We start from the raw sequence: 6,462 nt of genomic DNA, 5'->3' as shown, positions 1-6,462 counted from the left end.
GGTAGGTAAGAGGATGGGTGACTTAAGTGATGGAGTTTAAGGAGTACACTTGTGGGGTACCTAGGTGGCTCAGACATTAAGAGCCTGCCTTTAGGGGTACCTGGGTGGCTCAGTGGGTTAAGGCCTCTGCCTTCAGCTCAGGTCATGATCCCAGGGTCCTGGGATCGAGACCCGCATCAGGCTCTCTCAGTGGGGAGCCTGCTTCCCTCTCTCTCTGCTTTCCTCTCTGCCTACTTGTGATCTCTCTCTCTCTGTGTCAAATAATAAAATAAAATAAAAAAGAGCCTGCCTTTAGCTCAGGTCATGATCCCAGGGTCCTGGGATCCAGCCCGGCATCAGGCTCCCTGCTCCGTGGGAAGCCTGCTTCTCCCTCTTCCACTCCCCCTGCTTGTATTCCCTCTCTTGCCATCTCTCTCTCGCTGTCAAATAAATAAATATCTTTTTTTTTTAAGGAGTACACTTTCATGATGAGCACTGAGTGATGTATGGAATAGTGGAATCACTATATTATACACCTGAAACTAATGTAACACTGTATGTTAACCATACCACAACTAAAATAAAACATATACTCAAGGATTAACAAATAATTTAATTAATTGTTTTTAATGCTTCGCCAATGACATTTCAAGAGAAATTGGCTTTTTTTCTTCTCAACCACCCATGTGAGGTAACAGTAAACACACAATGAATAATAATAGTAGAGATTGGTACCACTGCCCTGAACCATGCTAAGAAGCAAGCAGTTTTAACCATTACCACTCTCACACCGTAAGTACAAATGTCAACACAGTAAAAGACCTACAGTATCTTGTATAATTATGAAAGTAGTTCTGAGGGGAATCTCAGTGGCTCAGTCAATTAAGCACCTACTTCAGCTCACGTCATGATCATGGGGTCCTGGAATCAAGCCCCAAGTTAGGATCCAAGCTCAGCAGGAGTCTGCTTGTCCCTCTCCCTCTGCCCACCCTTGGCCCCACTACTCATATATCCTCTCTCTCTCTCTCAAAATCTTAAAAAAAAGAAAAAAAAAAAAGAGGGGCACAGTGGGTTAAAGCCTCTGCCTTCGGCTCAGGTCATGATCCCAGGGTCCCGGGATTGAGCCCCACATGAGGCTTTCTGCTCTGTGGGGAGCCTGCTTCCTCTTCTCTCTCTCTCTCTCTGTCTGCCTCTCTGCCTATTTGTGATCTCTGTCTGCCAAGTAAATAAATAAAATCTTAAAAAAAAAAAAAAAAAAAGAAAGAAAGCAGTTCTGACTTCAGTTTGAAAACTCACCACTGCCATACAGAGTTAAATTCAAATAACTGGCCCAGAAAAAATTTTCACAAACTACGAAGTACATTAGCAATCTAAGGTATTATTACAAATTATTCACAAGAGCTATACCCAACACTAAAAACTGGACCCATTCCTAAACTTCTCAGATTTAACTTATAAAAATGACAAAACCTGTGGCACCTGGGTGGTTCAGTTGTTAAGCGTCTGCCTTTGGCGCAGGTTGTGATCCCACAACTAATCCCAGGGTCCTCAGGTTGAGCCCCACATCAGGCTCCCTGCTCAGTGGGGAGCCTGCCTCTCCCTCTCCCACTCCGCCTGCTTGTGTTCCGTCTCTCGCTGTCTCTCTGTCAAATAAACAAATGAAATCTCTTATAAAAAAAAAAAAGACAAAAGCTATGCTTTCAACTTGATAAATATAAACCCAGAAGGAAATGCAAAAATCTACAGAATCTAGGGGCACCTGGGTGGCTCAGTGGGTTAAAGCCTCTGCCTTCAGCTCAGGTCATGATCTGAGAGTCCTGGGATCGAGCCCCGCATTGGGCTCTCTGCTTCTCCCTCTCTCTCTGCCTGCCTCACTGCCTTGTCACTTGTGTCACTTGTGATCTGTCAAATAAATAAATAAAATCTTAAAAAAAAATAATAATCTACAGAATCTAAAAAAGAACAAATAAATAAAAATAAAACTATCTTGGTTGGCTATCTTGCTTGTAATGAAACAAACAAATGAATAAAGCAGGCCAGTGGCACTACAAACACACTCATGTTTGTAAATGCTTATAATACTTATAGAAAAATATACCAGAAACATTACCAGTGATGGTATCTCTGTCTGCCTCCCTGCCTACTTGTGCTCTATCTCTCTGCCAAATAAATAAATAAAACCTTAAAAAAAATTGGACACTCGACTGACTCAGCCTCCCACCATGCCCCCCAAATTAATTTTAAATGGAAAATATGACTGTCCAAAAAACAGATGTCCTTTCACACGTGCTTATGCAATACTGAGAGGAAAAGAGGAAAGGGAGACTTATTTTGGATTATGAGACTAAAGAGACATAACTAACCTTGATGAAACCCTGATTTTTTTTTTTAAGATTTTATTTATTTGACAGAGAGAGAAAGAGAGCACAAGCAGGGGGAGCAGGAGAGGGAGAAGTAGGCCCCCCTCTGAGCAGGGAGCCCAACCACAGGGCTCAATCTCACTGGGATCAGTGAGCTTGAGCTCAAGCAGATGCTTAACCGACTGAGCCTGGACCCAGGCACCCTGGAACCCTGACTTTAAAAAAAAAAAAAAAAATGTTAAATGTCAGCAAGAATATGAAGAAAAGGGATACCTTGTACCCTGCTGGTGTGAATGTAAACTGGTGCAAATTGGTGCAGCCACTATGAAAAACAGTGTAGAGGTTCCTCAAAATATTAAAAACAGAACTACTCTACAAACCAGCAATTCTACTTCTGAGTATTTCTCTGAAGAAAACAAAACTACTAATTCAAAAAGACATGCACCCATGTTTACAACCTCCCAAGTGTCCATCAACAGATAAATTGGATAAAGAAAATGTGTGCATGTGCATGTGTGTGTGTGTGTGTGAATATGCAATGCAGTATGATTTGGCCATAAAAAAGAATGAAATTTTCCCATTTTTGACAACACAGATGGACCTTGAAGGCATTATGCTAAGTGAAATAAATCAGAGAAAGACAAATACCATATAGGTGAAACGTACATGTGGAATCAGAAACAAATAAAAATACCCACATGCACAGACTGAAGAAAATAGACTGGTGGTTGCCAGAGGTGGGGGATGGAGGTGGGAGACACTGGGTGAGGGCAATCAAAAAATACAAACTTCTAGTTATAAAATAAATAAGTTATGGAAATGTACTGGACACCAGGGTAACTCTAATTAATTATTCTGCACTGCAGGGCACCTGGGTGGCTCAGTTGGTTAAGCATCTGCCTTTGGCTCAGATCATGATCTCAGGATCCTGGGATCAAGCCCTGCATTGGGCTCCTTGCTTAGCGGGGAGCATACTTCTCCCTCTCCCTCTGCCTGCCGCTCCCCATGCTTGTGCTCTGTCAAATAAATAAATAAAATATTTTTAAAAATAATAGTAATACTGTACTGCAAATTTGAAAGTAGCTAAGAGTAGATTATAAGTTCTCATCACAAGAAAAAAAACTTTGTGACTATGAAAGGTGATGGCTATTAACTAAATTTGTGGTGACCATTTTGCAATACATACAAATATCAAATCGTTATGTTGTACACAAGAAACTGACATTATACGCAAGGATACCTCAATTTTATTTTTTTTTAAAGATTTTATTTATTTATTTGACAGACAGATATCACAAGTAGGCAGAGAGGCAGGCAGAGAGAGAGGAAAGGAAGCAGGCTCCCTGCTGAGCAAAGAGCCCGATGCGGGGCTCAACCCCAGAACCCTGAGACCATGACCTGAGCCGAAGGCAGGGGCTTTAACCCACTGAGCCACCCAGGCGCCCCAAGGATACCTCAATTTTAAAAATATAGTGCAAAATAATGTTATACTAAATTATTTATTGAAGTTATACAGTTCAATTAGGTAAACTGGGTAAATAAAATTAAGTAAATAGAATTTACCTAGTTGCTTTAGATAAACAGAATAAACATTAAGTAATTATTGCTAATTTTATTTTCTTGTTACTACTATGGTAAAGAAAATATCTTTATTCCTACTGATAATGAACACTGAGGTTTTTATTTTTTTCATTTTTTTATTATTATGTTCAATTAGGCAACATACAGTAAGTACACCATTAGTTTTTGATGTGTGTTCAACAATTCATTAGTTGCATATAACACCCAGTGCTCATCACAAAACGTGCCCTCCTTAATACCCATCACCAGATTACCCCATTCCCCAACTCCCTCCCTTCTGGAACTGAAGAGGAAAACTGAAATCTCTAATGAAGCTGCTTTGTGTATTTATAAATATTAATGAATAAAAACTACTTGGATGGTTTACCTTTAAAACATGTCTCGTTGCTGGATATTTGAATTTTTTTTTATTTGAATTTTTTTGTTTTGTTTTGTTTTTTAAGATTTTATTTACTTGAGAGAGAGTGCGCACAAGCAGGGGAGGGACAAAGGGAAAAGCAGACTCTCCGCTGAGCAGGGAGCCCGAAAGGGGGCTCCATCCCAGAACCCCGGGATCATGACCTGAGCCAAAAGCGGATGCTTAACCCACTTAGCCACCCAGACGCCCAGTGAATTGTTTTGCTTTTGTTTTTCTCAAGATTTTTATTTATTTATTTGACAGAGAGAGCTCACAAGCAGGCAGAGAGGCAGGCAGGGGGGCAGGGAGCCGACTCCCCACTGAGCAGAGAACCTGATGTGGGGCTTGATCCCAGGACCCCAGGATCTTGACCCAAGCCAAAGGCAGAGGCTTTAACCCACTGAGTCACCCAGGTGCCCCTCATGAATTGTTTTTATTTTTATTTTTTTTTACATTTTTTTTAAGATTTTATTTATTTGACAGAGATCACAAGTAGGCAGAGAGGCAGGCAGAGAGAGGAGGAAGCAGGCTCCCCGCTGAGCAGAGAGCCCGATGCGGGGCTCGATCCCAGGACCCTGGGATCATGACCTGAGCCGAAGGCAGTGGCTTCAACCCACTGAGCCACCCAGGCGCCCCTCATGAATTGTTTTTAAAACATATCCTTCTAAAACTCAAATTGCACTGATCATCATTGTACATAAAGCTTTAAGCCAAAAGAATCTTTGCTGCCTTAGGGAAAAAAAGAAAACACTTCTTCTAGGCTCTATTTTAGTTTTCTTATTAATAAAAGATTTAAATACTGGGGGTACCTGGGTGGCTCAGTTGGTTAAGCATCTGCCTCTGGCTCAGGTCATGATCCCAGGGTCCTGGGATAGAGCCCCGCATAGGACTCCCTGCTCAGTAGGGAGCCTGCTTCTCCCTTTCCCTCTGCCACTCCCCTTGCTTGTTCTCTCTCTCTCTCTCAATAAATAAAATATTTTAAAAAAATAAAAATAAAAGGTTAAATACTCTTTTCCATTTTATTAACCACTTTTACTCCCACCTCTATGCACATTTACATTCTTTCTTCATGCCTTTTGTGTATTGCTTTGGGGAATAAATGTATAGTTAGGTCATTGTCATTTCCCTCCTATATGACTAGGCTCAAGGGGAAAAAATTCAGTACACAATTCAGCTGTTTGAATTTTGAACGAAAAAACATACTTCTTACATCCCCGCAGTTAACAACAACAAACAGCTTAATAGGAAAAACAGCTTATGGTTTCCCTTTGCTCAAACTAGAATGATCTTCATTCAAAGATTCCCCATTTACAAATTTATCTACTTGGTAAAATAATCTTTGGCATCATTTGTAGACATAGAGAGTAAAGAAAAACTTGAACTGACCCAGAGCTCAAGTTCCCAGCTGAGGTCTAACCAGGCAATGCTCTGCCTTCTTGTTTCAGCTCTCAAACTGTAAACAGGTGTCCTTTTTGCAAACTACTGAGTGTCAAGTTTTTCACATTTTGGGGTTTTGTTTTTTTTTTTTTCTAATTTCACTGCTTGAAATTGTCTCCAAGTATTGTGCTGAAGTGCTGTCTAGTGTTCCTAAGCTCTAGAAGGCTGTGATGTGCCTTAATGGAGAACGTACACAGGCCTGGTTCAGACATGAAATGTAACTAGTAGTACTGGCCATGAATTCAATGTTAATGGATCAACAATATGCATTAAATAAGGTATATTCAAACAGAAGCACACATAAGATTATGTCTCAATTGGCTTTATTGCAAATGTCACCAGAGGCTCACAGGAATCTAACTCTGCATTTCCGCTGGAAAAAAACATTCAGTATTTGCTAATTCAGTGTCTGCAACATCATAGAATATAACTGCCATGAATAACAATAATCAACTGGAGTTGGAAATACTTATACTATTCAATGGGGAAAATAACAGAACTGGAGCACCTGCACAGTTCAAGTCACATCTTAGAAGGAAGTTCAAGACATACAGCAAGAAGGCGCCTGGGTGGCTCGGTCAGTTAAGCATCTGCCTCCGGCTCAGGTCATGATCCTGCGATCCTGGGATTAAGCCCCATGTCTGGCTCCCTGCTCAGTGGGGAGCTTGCTTCTACCTCTCCCTCTTCCTCTCCCCATGCTTGTACTCT

At 40.9% G+C, this 6,462-nt stretch overlaps 1 protein-coding gene across 4 annotated transcripts in view; it reads right to left on the bottom strand.

Annotated features, from left to right (window-relative positions):
- WDR33 (WD repeat domain 33) overlaps positions 1–6,462 on the bottom strand; it is a 122,109-nt gene that overhangs the window by 90,994 nt on the left and 24,653 nt on the right. The gene's annotated exons all lie outside the window — the stretch shown is intronic.

This window comes from Martes martes (assembly GCF_963455335.1).
Source record: "Martes martes genome assembly, chromosome: 3".
Lineage (NCBI taxonomy): Eukaryota > Metazoa > Chordata > Mammalia > Carnivora > Mustelidae > Martes > Martes martes.
This window is presented reverse-complemented; position numbering and strand designations above follow the sequence as displayed.